This window comes from Globicephala melas, chromosome 7 (assembly GCF_963455315.2).
Source record: "Globicephala melas chromosome 7, mGloMel1.2, whole genome shotgun sequence".
In the NCBI taxonomy this organism is placed as follows: domain Eukaryota; kingdom Metazoa; phylum Chordata; class Mammalia; order Artiodactyla; family Delphinidae; genus Globicephala; species Globicephala melas.
In genome coordinates, this window is record NC_083320.1 from 16,684,646 (window position 1) to 16,702,861 (window position 18,216).

An 18,216-nucleotide genomic window follows, 5' to 3' on the forward strand; every position below is an offset into this window, starting at 1 on the left:
ACTTTTACTCTCTTAATTTTTTAAATTAAATTGGATTTATGACATTGAATAACTGTAGCACTCCTTAATCAAGTTACTTGATTTTGATGTTTTAAAATATACTGCTGTGTACTCCTCTTGTCCCAATCGGCATCATGGCGTATCCTCATAAAATGAAACCAGTAATTATCACTCTTTCTTTTCTTGGGTACACTTTCTATGAGACAGAAATTGGCACTGAAAATCTTTTCTGGTGTCAGAGAAACTAAAGAAGTTGCTTTAAAGAGAAATAAAAATTGTATTATCTTGTTTTCTCAGATTATATCTTAAAAGACAATGGAGGTTAGAATATGTGGTTTTAAAAATCTTATAACCATATTCCTTAGAGAGGGGGTTTCTTCATATGAAGTGAGTAGGATAGTCATCAAATTCTTTATGTGAATTTAACTGGTGGTCTTATTTGATTTCAATTCTTGTTCTAGACTTCAGTTCTAAAGTTAAGGGGAAGACTTTTGTGCTATATGTATCTTAGAGGTAAAACATTGACACAAAAGATGCTCAGGTAGCTGTAAGGTATCATTAATTTTACTGCTATTAGACAAAGATAATTTTCTTTTAGTCAGTCGATGATGACTTTATGTAACTTCACCCAACATTCCAACAGCCCCCTTTCCATACTGGAGTAAAGGAAGTCACTGAGAGATTTTAAGCTTTGTTATTCCAAGCACGACACAAGAGAAATAAAACATGTCTGATGGAATATTTGGATGCTGATTCTTAAGTGAGTAAGTAGGTAAAGAATATTATTATACTGGGAACTCAATTTTATCCCCACTCTGCTGTCTTAAGGTCCAAAAATTCCTGTTGATGTTATATAATTTTTTAATCATTGGGGAGATTAAAGATTATATTTTTCCTTACCATTTATTAAGTATCGCTATTTAAGTTCTACATACATTCTCAGCTAATACTCACAAGATCCTGTAATATGTATTACTGCAACCATTTGGCAGATGAGGAAACTGAGGTTCATGGTGATTAAGTTACTGCAAGTTCATAGAGTCTATAAGTATTGGTTAATATTTTAAAACAAACTTACCTGACTTTAAATAGAATACTGCATGATAGGTACCACATTACCTATTGACCATAGTTTGCTGTTTCTATACAAAGTCAGAACCTTCTATTCTAGGATTCTCTCCTAGGTAAAGGAGCACCTCAGACTCACTCTAGGGAACTTTTCACAGTATACAGATACGCAGGAGTGGTATTAAAATAGCTAACTACCCCCTTGTCTCACTACACCCACACTTGCGTATAACAGCTGAATATCAGTCTTACATATGTTTAAACTCATCCCTTTCTCCTGTGGGGTATGCATTCAGAATCTGGATCATTTAATTTAATAATCCATGAGATGTTTTTCAGGTCACGGCACATTTGTGAGTTTTCTGACATATACTGGGAGGAAGGAGGAAAGTTAGGGAGAAGACACAGCCATCTGACCATCAAACACCTGCCATTCCCGGATGTTTCATATGTGTGTGTTTGTTCATATGAGTAACCATGCACATTTCCATGCTCCATACACACAACAGTCATCCTTTGTCTTCTTATTGGAGTACTCATTTCTACCTTTCTTGTAAAATGTCCAAAGACAAGGGAAACGCTCTGTGCTCTCACTATACACTAAGATTATAATTTTGGCTTATGGTAATTTTGTCCATAATAACTGGGGAAGTTTTAACAGGTGATCTGCTTTGGAGTGCTCACTTCTGTCCCTGGGTCTGGACATCAGTTTGACTTTTCAACCGAACATGAATATCAACTCCGCAGGCTTGATGAAGCTGAGACAGAATGCCAATTCCTCAATCCCTAGAAAACCAGTCTCACATTCCTAAGGCAGCAGACCTTTGGCAGGGTCCCGAGAGGTTATGCAATAAGAGGAGCTGTCAGAGACTTTTATAGTGGAAACCTATCTGTGAAACCAAATGAACATCTGAATTGCATAGTGACTGTGGAATCGTAAACAAGGGCTCAGAATCATGAATATTTAGAAACCCTTTCTCACTTTTTTGGAGTAAGCTCTTATCTAGGAAAAGGTACCTTTGTACTCTGCTTGAACAATCTTCCCCTTTGGTACTGTATTGGGCTAATACTAATACTGATCTTTCTTCCACTCAGCTTTTCAAGATGCCATATCCCTTTTTGCAGATTTTCTGATTTCCATTGTGTTTCATGGTTTTCAGATGATATCACTTTCTTCATCTTTCCAGTTTTATATTAGCATTCCTATTTAATTCCCTGAAATTAAATAGGAATTATGACTTTACATATTCTGGGTCATGCTTATAAGTGTGCATGGTTAATTCTTGGGGCCAATCCATTCTCTAGCTTGGCTTGAGACTGCTTTTATTTTGCATTTAATTATATCAGGGGTGGAATGTTAATACATGTTGGTTCTTTCCCAAGATCACTGGTCTGGGAATCAAGAATCTTTACAAAGTTCACTTAATCTCTGTGAGGCTCAATTTCTCATTATTAAAATAGGGAGCTAAGAGTAAATATATTTCTTGTCTTTTTATCAAAATCTGCAATAGTGCTTGATATACAATAAGCACTCAACAAATTATTGTTAATTTAAATTGCATTATTTATTTTTCTCTCTCAGTTCCATCTACTGAAGCAAGAAAACTTTCCATATCATTGCTGTTACTTTAATTATATAGAAATACTAGCAGAGCCTCCTTTAAAATCTGGGGAACATGACAGGATCAAATTGTGAGGAATATGGCTCCAAAATGAATGTCAAAGGAATTTCAATTTTAATATAATGACATCAAAGCTGGTTTATGAATTACATGAAAAAAAAATCAGCCTCATTACTTCAATGTTACACCCTTTTGGACCAAAACATGAATTACTTGGTTTGATTACCCACCTTGTTTACTGCACTTGGCTCTAAATGACTTTTGATTGTTTCCAAAAATCAAATCCATCTTCAAAGGATAGAGGTTTCTTAACATTGAAGGGATTCAAAAGATTATGCCATAGGCTCTGATCTGAAGGCAACAGAAAGAGGACCCGACAGTCTCTTTGTTATGAATTAATGAGCAAAAAAACAGATCGGAATACCTGGATTCTAGCCCTAGCTTTGCAAATAATTAGCTGGGTTTAGGCAAGTCACTTCACTATGAATCTTAGCTTCTCCATCCATATAATGAAGTATGTGGGCTAAGTGAGTCCTTCGAGCTCTACTATTTTAATTTGAATCTAGTAGGAAAATGTGGGAAATGCACTGTTTATACATGGGATCATCCAAGTTTGTGAGAACCTTGAACGTTATTTATGTTATTGTTATTGTTGAGTGGTTTAGAAATTTATTTAGAATCTTTTAAATGGGAAAAAGTAACAAGGAATTGAAGGATAATCATTATTTTTTGGTAGGATAAAAGAAATCATTTTAAAAATTCTATGAAATACCATGTTGTAAACATAGAATTTAATTTAAGCTAGTTGAAACAACAAAGAAATGTACTGGTCCATGTAATTGAAATGTCCAGTGGAGGGTCTGCCTTTCAACTCTGCTGGATTCATAACTTAGGCAGTGTCTCTGGGGTCCTAGTTTCTCCCTCTCTGTCCTGCCATCCATGTATTGGCCCTTTCATCAGGCTCTATGAGGTGGCTCCCCTGCCAGGTCCAGCTCTCCTCTCACAGAAACCAAAAGTTCCAGACCTCAGATTTATTTTATGCTACTTAAAGAGATCTTGTCTGATAGTTTTGTAAGAGTGAGAGGAGACTCATTGCCAGAAACCCGCAAATATCTCCTATTAACATGTGAGCTCTGATCGGGAAATGTTCTCCTCTCTGAGCCAGTCACTGAAGTCATTGGAATCAGATATGAATTTTGACTGAAGCCAATCGGGACTTGTTCCCAGAGCTGAGGATGAGGACATTTCCATCCATATTATATGATAGGGAATGGGTAGAATGAGGTTCCTCCAGGGAGAAATTGTTACGTGAAGGAGGGGATATAGAAGCTAGAGAACAAATACAACAAATGCTTTTGAGACAATATTAAATAACAGTGACCAAGAGCTGAAAAAGTGTTTCTGAATTACTAGCTGTTATTACATATTAGTAGCACTTTGTAATTTATGGAGTTCTTTTGCATATTTGATTTCCAAAAAACCCATGTAGGGCTTCCCTGGTGGTGCAGTGGTTAAGAATCCGCCTGCCAATGCAGTGGACACGGGTTCGAGCCCTGGTCCGGGAACATCCCGCATGCCGTGGAGCAACTGGGCCCGTGAGCCACAGCTACTGAGCCCACGTGCCACAACTACTGACTCCGCAAGCCACAACTACGGAAGCCTGTGTGCCAAGAGCCCGTGCTCCCCAACGAGAGGCCACCACAATGAGAAGCCCATGCACCACAACGAAGAGTAGCCCCTGCTCACAGCAACCAGAGAAAGCCTGCGCACAGCAATGAAGACCCAATGCAGCCAAAAAAACCAAAAAAAACAAAAAACAAAAATAAACCCATGTAGAAGAGGCAGGACAGGAGCTCCAATTCCCATTTTACTGATAAAGAAATCAAGACTCAGAGGATAAAATTCTGTTAGTGGCTGGGACTGAAATCTCAGATTTTCTGATGCCAGAATCCCAGTGCTTTTTAGATTGCCCATGTTCAAAGTCTAACTCCACCCACCGCTTGGTAAATTCCTTGACTTCATTAAGCCCTGGTTTCATCATCAGTAAAATGGGAAAATTATAATGCCAACCTAATGCGTTTGATGTATGAAATAAATGAGCTGTTTATTTATTTAAAGCATTCAGCACTGTGCCCAAGAGATAGAAGACATTTAGTAAACATTAGTTGTTATCATCACTGTTCCATGATAATTCTATGAAAGAACACTCACTGTAGAATCCATCTTGTATCCCATGAATGCTGTTGCTCTGGACCATCTCACTACCATTATCAAATCTCCCATAAATATAGGCCTGAACTTTGCCTTATACAACGTGCTTTATAATGGGATTTACTGGTAACTCCTTAGGCATTGATTGCCACTGGATGGGAATTGGACCAATTATATTTATTGTGACTTTTAAATATTTGTCATGTTTTCTGGCTGCCCAGGACCTTTGAATCTCTCCTCTCAAGTCTGCAGACTTTCCTATGTTATAAAGCCCACCTCTCAGCACTAGTGAGTTTCACTTCCCAGCCTCCTTTGCGCCTCGATTCCAGGCATGTGGTGTGATCTAGCCTCCTGCCAGCTAATGATCTGTGGGAGACTTCAATTTGGAAGTGAGTACAGTGGGGTCTTAGTTGTGTCAGACTCATCTTCTGTTGAGTGGGTGGTAGACTCATCTGATTCTTGGGGGGCAGTGGTGGCAGAATTTTGGGTGTGTAGTCCAACGAAGTGTCCATGCAAGTCATGGCAAGCTGTAAGGAGGTGGTAATAGTGCTTTCTTGGGAGAAGCCCCAGAATATGATGAGGTTTTTCTAATCACATTTCTATATTTGTGCATGTCACCGAAACTTCCAGCAGAAGGTCTCCTGCACAGCATTCACACCTAGTTTTCTGGCTTCCAGTAGACTTTGTAAGCCCCCTGCACCCCAATAAATTATTTTCTGCTTGAAGTGGGTGGGTAGAGTGAATATTGTTGCCTGCAACTAAACTGCCAACACATGCTGAGGTTCTCCCCAAGCCCGCCACACTCCTCCTTACTCCTGTAGCTTTGAGAATATTATCATGTAGGTATTAAAGCATGTCCTTACACAGGGAACAAAATGAAACAAAGTACATACTTCGGTACTGATGGCATATAGTGCAATTTATGTTTGGAATTTCTTGATTTTTTTCCTATCAAAATTTCCCAGTCATCTGGGTTGATAGAATGATATTTTTAAATGATTAGGAAAAAAATGAAATTTTAAAGTTACTGCTTATAGTACATTTTGTCACAAACTGCTTCTCAGAACACAGTTTCATCATTGAGCCACACATAATGAAGATTTGACCACTGCCCTTTACTCCAAAGGATTCATAAATTTGAATTAGTATCTTAAACAGCCTTTCAAATAACCCTGTGCACTCATGGACTTTTTAAGACTAACTAGGCATAATTAGTAGTATTTCTCTGCTGTTTTCCATTTAATTTTCTGGTCTTTAAACATCAATAAGCCAGAGCTGTGGATAATTTCTAAAATGTGAGGGAGGTCATGCCATTCAGGTTCTGAAAATGTTTCCCAAGCTCAAAAGTTGTTGGTAGTTTTGTGACTACTTCAGGTTGAATCATGAAGCTGAACTCAATGGATCACATTTTTGCCATTGTGTATCTGTTTCAGAATAATGGGGCTCCATGTGATTCCTTTCCATACTTCTTATCTCTTGGCAGAATTTCAAGATAAATATTTTCCATTTAAACTCACACCTCAAAAAATGACCACAAGAGAAGTATTGGCAATTCCCAAGCTGCTCTAGGAAACAAAATCTTTTAAATGGAAATGAAGAAGGAAAAGACCTTTGAAAATATCAGTAAATTCTTCCCAAGTTGATTTATATTAACTTGTTTTAAATTTTGTCTGAATGGTAGGCCAAACTTTTGTTCACACTGATCAGATAAATTCAAGCAACTTGATCACATGCATATACTTGTTTTTATGTTAATTTTAACATGTATGAAAGCTATATATTCATACATACCTTAAAATGTCCAATTGTCCCATAAAGGTTATAAACAAAAACAGTAGTTCCTTTCTTCCTTCTAAACTTAATAGTCCCATTTCTTTGAGATAATTTTTTTGAGCTCTTTTAGTTTCTTCTGGAAATTAAATCCATATTCTTAAATAATATTCTTGTAGTGATTTTTATCAGTATCCTATATAAGCTGTTGAATATACATAAGCTATTTCTAAAGATAAATGGGAAGATTTAATTATCTTATACCACACAGACACATACCTCTCCACTTTCAGTCTCTCCTTTTATCTGATTGGACATATTTACATGAAGTAGCCTCTGTTGGGCCAAGAAGTATCCTATGATTATGTTTCCTTTGTCATACAATCCTTTATTTTTTTTCTGAAGCTCATAATCACTTAGTTTTTTATTTTGCTTAGTTTTTTATATACCTACTGCAATCTTTTCCCCAAGTGCTCTGATACATCTATTAAATGTTTGCCTGTAATATTTTCCAATGGTTCAATTCATCTGATAATCCATCAGTCCCACTTTCTTCTGGGAGGGCCTCTATTTTCTTCTCCAATCTGGATGCTCTTTTTGCATCTTTCTCCTGCAATCAGGGTAGAGTGCCATTGGTATCTTCCTACTCTCATCAGGAAGGGCCCTCTTGTGACCTGTACTGTCATCTGGAGATCATCATCTGCTGCTCTCCTGAATGGGAAACAACATAGAGAACATGAAATGAATGTTATAAATAAATGAATTGCATGTTATAGAGAACATGAAACAGAAGTGAATCGCATGGTATTGACTGAAATAACCAGAGTTCACAACAGTTACATCCATGCAGCATAGAAGAATGGCTTGAAGGGATCACGGAGGGCATTTAAAGAAGTTTTGCTATTCTTCCGTATTTCATGTTAAACATGAAATCCATTTAGATTTCTATATGAAACCACTCTGTTCTACTGCACATTGATGTTGTTCTTTAAAAAACAAATGAACTTATTTACAAAACAGAAATAGACTCACAGATCTCTGAAACAAACTTATGGTTACCAAAGGGGAAACGTGAGGGGAAATGATAAATTAGGCGATTGGGGCTGACATATACACAATACTATATCTAAAACAGATAACTAATGAGGACCTACTATATAGCACAGGGAACTCTACTCAATTTTCTGTAATAAACTATATCAGAAAAGAACCTGAAAAAGAATGGCTATATATATATAAATTTAAAAATATATATACATATAAATTGGAATATATATAAACTTTTTTAAAAAAAGAAAAATAGGTTTTCATCCTCTAGGTTAAAAACAGAATTCCTAAGAAAACCTACAAAGTTTCTAAGGCCCAATTTTCTGTAACAAACTATATCAGAAAAGAGTCTGAAAAAGAATGGCTATATATATATAAATTTAAAAATATATATACTTATAAATTGGAATATATATATAAACTTTTTTTTTTTTTTTTTTTGCGGTACGCGGGCCTCTCACTGTTGTGGTCTCTCCCGTTGCGGAGCACAGGCTCCGGACGCGCAGGCTCAGCAGCCATGGCTCACGGCCCCAGCCGCTCCGCGGCACGTGGGATCCTCCCGGACCGGGGCACAAACCCGTGTCCCCTACATCGGCAGGTGGACTCCCAACCACTGTGCCACCATGGAAGCCCATAAACTTTTTTAAAAAAAGAAAAATAGGTTTTCATGCTCTAGGTTAAAAACAGAATTCCTAAGAAAACCTACAAAGTTTCTGAGGCCCTTTATCACCTGGCCAGCCTCTCAAGTGTCACGTGGCTCTATTCTCTTGCTCAGTCTCTGAGAATCAGCAGTATGGCCATCTGCGGTGCCTCATATGTGCCCCCATCCCCAGCCTATCCACGGGCTGTTCCTTCAAGCTGGGGTGCTCTTCAACCAGCCCGGCACCTCTCCTTTACCTGATTAACTCATTCACTTTTACCTCGACCTCACTTCCTTGCAGAAGCCTTGGGGGCCTCTCAGTCAAGCTCAGTGCCCCAGTTGTGTACTCTCATAGGGCCTGGGACTTCCTGTACATTGTCCTGACCACAGTGTGTTTTTACATATTTGTTGATTATTTGATTATCGAACTTCCCCAAGAATTCATTGGCTACATGAGAGCTGGGACCATGTGTGTTTGGGCTCACCATTAATTCCTCAAGACTTGACGTAATCCCTGGAAACAGCAGGCATTTAGCAATACTGACATGACTGAATAACTAAATACATAACAGCTAAATAATTAAAATTTGATAAGAAATAGGCACCTCAGTGTGACTCGGTTTGCTGCACCTTGGACACGAGACAGTGCCTACGCATGGTTATCATTTAGTGCGTATTTCTTGAATTAATACATTAATTGATGAAATGTAACTTGGTAGCTTCAAAGTAACAAGTTAAGATAGGTTTGACTCCAAGAGAAATTTGAATATGGGCATATTTCCTTCCAAATCCCCAAGGACACAAATTATCATTGGATTCAGATGTATGTCCATTGTACTATTATTTTTAAATTTGTCTAAACCATTCTCTGTTAGACTGTGTCTACCTGGTTAAGAACAGTAATTGGATCCAGACTGTGTAAGTGCATTCACTGTTGTTTTGTGTTTTGTTTTACTGAGATATGTCAAAGTCCATGAGGTAAAGCCATCTTCTGCATATCCACAGAAAAACTCTTCAGGTTTTCACCTACTGCTTATTTGCTCTTACTTTACTACAGTTTTAACTGGCTTGGTTATCTACACTCAGCTTTGCAAATTAAAAGGGAAGAGAGTTTATTAAAAAATGAAAGAGAGTTGATGGCAAAGAAGGTGACAGAAAATCTTCCAAAGGCAAACACAATTAAAACACACACACACACACACACACACACACACACACAAACTGGAGTGATTTAATTGATTGCCAAAGTGTTCTACATTCCTCTCTTGAATCCCTGGACATTTAAGTAGTATTAAAGTAAATGATTAGTGTTAAAATGCTTTTGAGTAATTAAGAAATAACCAACTCAGTTTAACATGCAGGAATGCCTACTCCATTTTCAGAATGTTTCAGTTCAGAGTAATTAAATAACCTAGTTCCAAGACTTAAGGGAGTTTGCCCTCAGGGATTTCCAAAGCTTGGCTTTCTGGAAGGATCCATTCCCTAAGGATTCTGAATGGCCAAGGTTTTATTATACTTCCTGAGCTAAATTTCCTGCTGATAATAAAAAAATAGAGGGTTTCCTGTTTGGTTTCCCTTGTTTGTGTGTTTCCATAGAACTCATGGTGGCCATAGAGTTTAAAGTGACAAAGAAAAATTCAAAATATGAAGAAATTCCTTTCCCCGTGTTGAAGGACTGAAATTTGAAATGGTGTATGTGGTTGTGTATATTGTTTTTGCCTGTGCAGTGATAATATTTGTTGAATATTAAAAACTATTTGAAGAACAAGAAGAAGCCAGTAAAATATTGAGACTCATTCCCTTTTAGGTACTGCTTAGAAGAATGCACTAATGTTTCTATTGAAAATGCCAAATTAAATTTAGAAGATCTAATGATTCAAGTATGAATCCTATTACTATCCACTTTACTGAACAGACATGATGTGAATCACCTTGGGCAATAGTTTCCTTATGGATTAAGGAGAAATACTAATGTTCAGCCTACCAGGTTGCCAAGGTTTGGATAAACTAAATAAGGTATTAAACACAAAGTGGGCTTTGAAAAGAAAACAAATATAAATGTCAATCATCATGTTTTGGTATGCTCATAATAACAACAATAAAAATGTATTGGTTTGGGCACACTGTATAATTATACTGGTTTTTAACAAGGCTTCTTATATTAATATCCTAGCTAAAGCAACTAGGTATAATGGCTTCAAAGAAGTATAGTGTCAATAAAAATTGTCACGATTCTCATTGTCCTGGGTTCTAACTTCCATTGGGTACGGTCAAATTTCTTTCAAGTCTTAGGCCTATTTTAGTTGCCAACCACATTGCTGAAAATTTGGAAAAATACTAGCATGTCCCTACCAGCCAAATGGGGGTGGAGACACCTTCCTGTGAATGTGCGAACCAAGTCATATTTTTGTCATGAAGCTGGAGGTGAAGAGGCATGTGGTCCAATTCCTTTGAACATGTATATTCCTTTGTTACATATTAACAATGTCAAACCAATTTAATTGTTCTAAATAAAATAATCTATGAGCAAAATTGCCAAAGCATTTAAATGCCACAAGTATTTACAAAGCACATGAAATGTTCACATTTCTTATGTGTCACGCTTACCAGATTTTTAGTGCAGTTAAATTGTGCTGACCCTTTGGAGCTGGGAACTAATTAGCTGGACTCCTCTTAGATTTCATTATGGGGTCTGCTAAATGGAATGCCCTTATTATGCTACTGGGTTTGGGGAGGCAGGATGTATGTATTCAGATACAAGGCATGAATAGCTTTGCCAGAAATTACTCCTGTCAAGCATGTTTTGTTTTTTAGCCATCCTTTCTCTACCACTGGCACTGTATTATTTAAAACTCATATTTTCCAGGGTTGCTGAGAAATTCAAGTTGTCACAAGTAAGGAGAAACATCCTCGCATTTCTCAAACACATGTGAGGGGGAAGAGTGTTTAGAGATGAGGAAGGAAAGCAGATGGTCTTTACCAGGTAGTTACGAAACCATGCGGAGGAGCTAGGCTTCTTCTCACTATTTCTCATCATCAGCATCAAGGAACTGACATTCCAATGATACAAACACGGCGCTATTCTGAGTGGATAGTTCACAGTATAATCTGCACCTGAGTGTTAGGAAGATGTCAGGAATGGATTTATGGAGCGAAATGATAAAACCTTTCCTTTGGTGAATTTTGCAGCTCTATTAAAGCAGGCTAAGTGAAGTAGCCCAAATTCTTCTATAATTCTTCAAACTTCTTCAACCCTATAAATGTTCCTGATTTATATGGCAACAGAAAATGACAACAAAATAAAGATTGATGAGTAGGCAGTCAACAGGCTGGTAGGAGTAAAGCATTTTGGGTATAAGAGGCTGACCAGACTGAAACAAATTAAATCAAATAAAATGATTCTATTTTGATGTGTTTTACAAAAATATTGACAAAGCCTGGCTATTTTCATTATCTTCTTCTTACTTTTCAATTTTCTCCCTTTTAGTAAAGTATCTCCCATTTTTCTAGTTAATGTAAGCCTGAGTCACACATGCTAACTTAAATGGTGTTGGAATTTATTGAACAAGTGACTATATCTTATCTTTAATGGGAACTCTTTTTAACCAAGGCCAAAAAAAGGGTATGAGAAAAATAATGATCATGTGTAAAGAAGTTGTACACATAATTGGGATGATAGTGGTTATAAATGAGAGTTAAGATAATACGAAAAATATTTTTGTGCCATTTTTTTTCCTTTATCATTCTCTAAGTTTCATTTACTAAGTCATCGTTTTAAAGTGATTTGTAATCTTTCCAACAGCACTGAGAATCTTCTCCTGCAGAGGACTGGTATTAGAGCCTAGACCTCGTAATATCCAGGAGATAAGGGAGGGTCCAGAGATTTCTATGACCTGTAAACAAGCATTGAATTTTTCCAGGGTGAAGATGAACCCTGACTGCACTCTGAGATGCCTGATTTAAAAATCTAACAAGTCCATCATGTTGATTTATTAATTCCTAAAATCTGGGAAATAGGGAAGGGGATGCATGCTGAGATTTTGTCTCCCTGGGAAATGCTTTTAAACTTATCTATTGTTCCCTACTTCCTTGTTCTTTCCCAACAACATCGTAATTAGGGCCAAATTTAGTCGATCTTTCTATTAGCTGAACAAAAGAGTTTTGAGAGAAGACAGCCATTGAAAATTGTTAACAGTAATGCCAAATTAGCAATTATTCAGGATTTAAAAGTCTCATTTTGGAAAGTTAAATTTAATGGGTTATTAATATGGAACCAAATAGCACACACAAAAAACTTTTAGACCAAGGTTTGGCAAACTATGGCCTGTGGGACAAATCTGGCCTGCTGCCTCTTTTGGTAAAGTTTTATTGATATGCAGCCACACCCATTTGTTTATGAATTGTCCATGGTTACTTTCTCACTATAATGGCAAAGCTGAGTAGTTGTAAAAGAGACCATCCAGGGCTTCCCTGGTGGCGCAGTGGTTGAGAGTCTGCCTGCCAATGCAGGGGACACGGGTTTAGGCCCCAGTCCGGGAAGATCCCACATGCCGCAGAGCGGCTGGGCCCGTGAACCATGGCCGTTGGGCCTGCGTGTCCGGAGCCTGTGCTCCGCGACGGGAGAGGCCACAACAGTGAGAGGCCCGCGTACCACAAAAAAAAAAAAATATATATATATATATATATAAAGAGACCATCCAGCCTCCAAAGACCCAGATATTTACTATCTGACAATTTACAGAAGATAGTTTGCCAACTCCTGTTTTAGACATCACCATTTTTTATTAAAATGGTCTCAGAATACAAGACTATGAAAATAAATACTCTTGAAGTAGTTGATTTGCTGGATTCCTTCTCCTCACTCTCTTTCTCTCCTTTATTCCCTTTCCCCCTTGAATCTTCAATACTGTCATGTCCCAGAGACTGTGCTAAACCCATCATATTGTGTTATATTATTCCACTTAATTTTAACATTTCCTCTGTGAGGAAGGTACTGTTAATATCCCCATTTATTTACAAGGAAATTGGGTTTTGAGAAGCTGAATAACTCAAATAAGTTACCCAACTAACAATTAAGGGATTAGGGACTCAAGTCTGCCTGACCCTAATACACAAAACCCACTTTTGGAGTTACAAGTATATACTTGCGTATATACGAACATTCTCTAAAAGGGTTGATGTGAGGATTAAATAACATAATGCATATACAGTATTCAAAATGCTGCACATCACAGATGCTTAGGAAAAAGCAGTCTCTGCCGTCTTACATCTGGATTTCATTATCCTTGTTTTTTTTTTTTTTTATTCCAAACTTAACATTATCCTTGTTGAACTGAGTTTTAACTGACATCGGAAAAAGCCATGTAGATTTGGCAGAGGAAGAGCATAGGTAATTGGACTTAAAGGCAGAAGTCATAGGAATTTCTTCCTTCTAAGAGTAGCTTACCATGCATCATTGGATCAGGTGTGCTTTTATACCCTACTGTGGTAAAAGGTGGTTCTGAGCCATTCACATGCTCCTACTCAGTGTCAGCTGGGAATCAGGATGAACTTTTGTGAGATGGATAATTGTGGTTAAAGATCTAAGTCAGGGCTACGGAAATAATTTTATTTAATTAACTAATTATTTATAGTTATATTTTTTTCAACACTTACTGATTCTTAGGGAACAACTCCCTGACTTTAGCATCATTAGCACATGCTCTAACCAGCTAAGCTAATGGCCTTGCTACGATTCATAAACTCAAATTCAAAAGCTGTAGTCTAGGAAGGGAAGCTACCTAGATTAATGTATGGTTTAGCTAACTTCCTTGATTAGATGACTCGTTCCTTGAGTGACTAAGCTTCTAGGTATTCCATTTTTGTTATGCCAAATTATGTTGTTCTATTTTTTTAAATTTTATTTATTTTATAAAAAAAATTTAATTTAATTTAATTTATTTTTTTATACAGCAGGTTCTCATCAATTTTACACACATTAGTGTATACATGTCAATCCCAATCGCCCAATTCATCACACCACAACCCCGCGGCTTTCACCCCTTCGTGTCCATATGTTTGTTCTCTACATCTGTGTCTCAATTTCTGCCCTGCAAACCGGTTCATCTGTACCATTTTTCTAGGTTCCACATATATGTGTTAATATACGATATTTGTTTTTCTCTTTCTGACTTACTTCACTCTGTATGACAGTCTCTAGATCCTTCCATGTCTCAACAAATGACCCAATTTTGTTCCTTTTTATGCCTGAGTAATATTCCATTGTATATATGTACCACATCTTCTTTATCCATTCATCTGTCAATGGGCATTTAGGTTGCTTCCATGACCTGGCTATTGTAAATAGTGCTGCACTGCTGTCTTTTTGAATTGTGGTTTTCTCTGGGTATATGCCCAGTAGTGGGATTGCTGGATCATATGGTAATTCTATTTTTAGTTTTTTAAGGAACCTCTATACTGTTCTCCGTAGTGGCTGTATCAATTTACATTCCCAACAACAGTGCAAGAGGGTTTCCTTTTCTCCACACCCTCTCCAGCATTTGTTGTTTGTAGATTTTCTGAGGATGGCCATTATAACTTGTGTGAGGTGATACCTCATTGTAGTTTTGATTTGCATTTCTCTAATAATTAGTGATATTGAACAGCTTTTCATGTGCTTCTTGGCCATCTGTATGTCTTCTTTGGAGAAGTGTCTGTTTAGGTCTTCTGGTCATTTTTGGATTGGATTGTTTGTTTTTTTGATATTGAGCTGCATGAGCTGTTTATATATTTTGGAGATTAATCCTTTGTCTGTTGATTCGTTTGCAAATATTTTCTCCCATTCTGAGGGTTGTCTTTTTGTCTTGTTTATGGTTTCCTTTGCTGTGCAAAAGCTTTGAAGTTTCATTAGGTCCCATTTGTTTATTTTTACTCTTATTTCCATTACTCTAGAAAGTGGATCAAAAAAGATCTTGCTGTGATTTATGTCAAAGAGTGTTCTTCCTGTGTTTTTCTCTAAGAGTTTTATAGTGTCCAGTCTTACAGTTAGGTCTGTAATCCATTTTGAGTTTATTTTTGCGTATGGTGTTAGGGAGTGTTCTAATTTCATTGTTTTACATGTAGCTGTCCAGTTTTCCCAGCACCACTTATTGAAGAGGCTGTCTTTTCTCCATTGTATATCCTTACCTCCTTTGTCATAGATTAGTTGACCATAGGTGTGTGGGTTTATCTCTGGGCTTTCTATCTTATTCCATTGATCTATGTTTCTGTTTTTGTGCCAGTCCCATATTGTCTTGATGACTGTAGCTTTGTAGTAGTCTGAAGTCAGGGCGTCTGATTCCTCCAGCTCCATTTTTTTCCCTCAAGACTGCTTTGGCTTTTCGGGGTCTTTTGTGTCTCCATACAAATTTTAAGATTTTTTGTTCTAGTTCCATGAAAAATGCCATTGGTAATTGGATAGGGATTGCATTGAATCTGTAGATTGCTTTGGGTAGTATAGTCATTTTCACAATATTGATTCTTCCAATCCAAGAACATGTTATATCTCTCCACTTGTTGGTATCACCTTTAATTTCTTTCATCAGTGTCTTATAGTTTTCTGCATACAGGTCTTTTTTCTCCCTAGGTAGGTTTATTCCTAGATATTTTATTCTTTTTGTTGTAATGGTAAATGGGAGTGTTTCCTTAATTTCTCTTTCAGATTTTTCATCATTAGTGTATAGGAATGCAAGAGATTTCTGTGCATTAATTTTGTATCCTGCAACTTTACCAAATTCATTGATTAGCTCTAGTAGTTTTCTGGTGGCATCTTTAGGATTCTCTATGTATAGTATCATGTCATATGCAAAGAGTGACAGTTTTACTTCTTCTTTTCCAATTTGTATTCCTTTTATCTCTTTTTCTTCTCTGATTGCCATGGCTAGAACTTCCAAAACTATGTTGAATAATAGTGGTGAGAGTGGGCATCCTTGTCTTCTTCCTGATCTTAGAGGAAATGCTTTCAGTTTTTCACCATTGAGAATGGTGTTTGCTGTGGGTTAGTCGTATATGGCTTTTATTATTTTAAGGTAGGTTCCCTCTGTTCTATTGTTTTTATAACTAAAAATCCATTGGATATAGGACTGGACTGAAAATAAATTAATAGAAAAATTGTGTGCCAAATTCACACATTATATACTTCTGTGTTTTACAAAGAAGTTGAATGTTTCAGTTCCTGCTGTAGAAAGTTAGGGGGTGCTGGCCTCTTAGCTGCATCCCTGAGCATGGAGACAGGTTGGTCTTCCATCCACACACTTACCTTGTTGGTTCTTCAATAGCCACTCTGAGATTGACCTGTACTTCAATCAGATTGTCTGCCAATCCATGCAGATCTACCCATTCCTGGCAATGGACAATAGACACAGTCTATATATTTACTATTGAGCACAGTCTTAAGCCTTTAACCCCTAAGTATTTGTCTAAATTCTATGGGAAATCAATATTAAAAGATTTCTTGACTTGGATATTAAAAATATAACTTCACAAGATCAGTAGAAAGCATACAGTTGGTCTCCTGCACAATTGCTGGGTTTTTTTTTTCCAATTTTATTGAGGTGTAATTGACATACAGCAGTGTGTACATTTAAGGTTTATAGCATAATGATTTGACTTCCATATATCATGAAATTATTACAGTAAGTTTACTTAATATTCATCATATCATATGATACAAAAAAAGAAAAAGAAAAAGAAAAAACTATTTTTCCTTATGATGAGAACTCAGGGTCTATTCACTTAACAATTTTCATGTATACCACAGCAACCTTAACTGTAGTTATCACATTGTTTATTGCATTCCTAGTACTTGTTTATCTTATAATTGGAGTTTGTAGCTTTTGACAACCTTAGAATTGCTGTCCTTGTTCTATTTTGATGACATGCTATCAACTTATATGGAAAGTCATTACCAAAACAGGTCTATGAAGTTCCCTGTGTCATTTTTGTTCAGGGTATTCTTGATGGTAGGATGTTCTTTCATCTTTATGACTTCAGAGTAAAATCCTTGACCAATCTTCATATCAGGAATATGTGTGAGTCACCTGAAAAAGTGTTCTTTTGTTATCTTAGGGGCACTGTGAACGGGGTATCCAAGCTTTCCCCTTTCAATTGGTAAATAAAAGGCCCAGGGCCCAATTTGCGATGCTTTTGCAGTACACACAGCATTTGTGCTATTTAGCCTGTGTCTTTGTCTTACTTTGAGCCATGCTTTTTTTTTTTTTTTTTTTGTGGTACGCAGGCCTCTCACTGTTGTGGCCTCTCCCATTGTGGAGCACAGGCTCCGGACGCGCAGGCTCAGCGGCCTTGGCTCACAGGCCCAGCCGCTCCGCGGCATATGGGATCTTCCCGAACCGGGGCACGAACCTGCGTCCCCTGCATCGGCAGGCAGACTCTCAACCACTGTGCCACCAGCGAAGCCCCATGCTTGTTTTTATTCTTTCATAAATTCATGTTCCTTTGTTATAATAACAGTAACTGTTTCTTTGTAAGGCACATTTTGGAGTGTGCGATTAAAGGATACCTGAGAAGAGCAGACGAAATTTGGCCATGTGTAGATTTGGTAAATGCAAGAGAAGTGCTGCAAATTTCCAGTCCAGGCCATCAGCAGACATCATTAATCAATAAAGATTCTTGTTCCTAGGAAGCCTGGACACCCCTCCAGATTCCTTATCAATCCATGCTTCCTATAATCCCTACCAATTGATTCACATTGGCACTGGGAACCTATTTGCCCTCTCTGCCTTAAGGTTTTCTCCATGCAGTTTTTTGATGTACTGCCTCTTACCTATAACTTCAGTAAAATTGCATTTTGGTTTCCTTAGTGTGAAATATAACCTTTATATC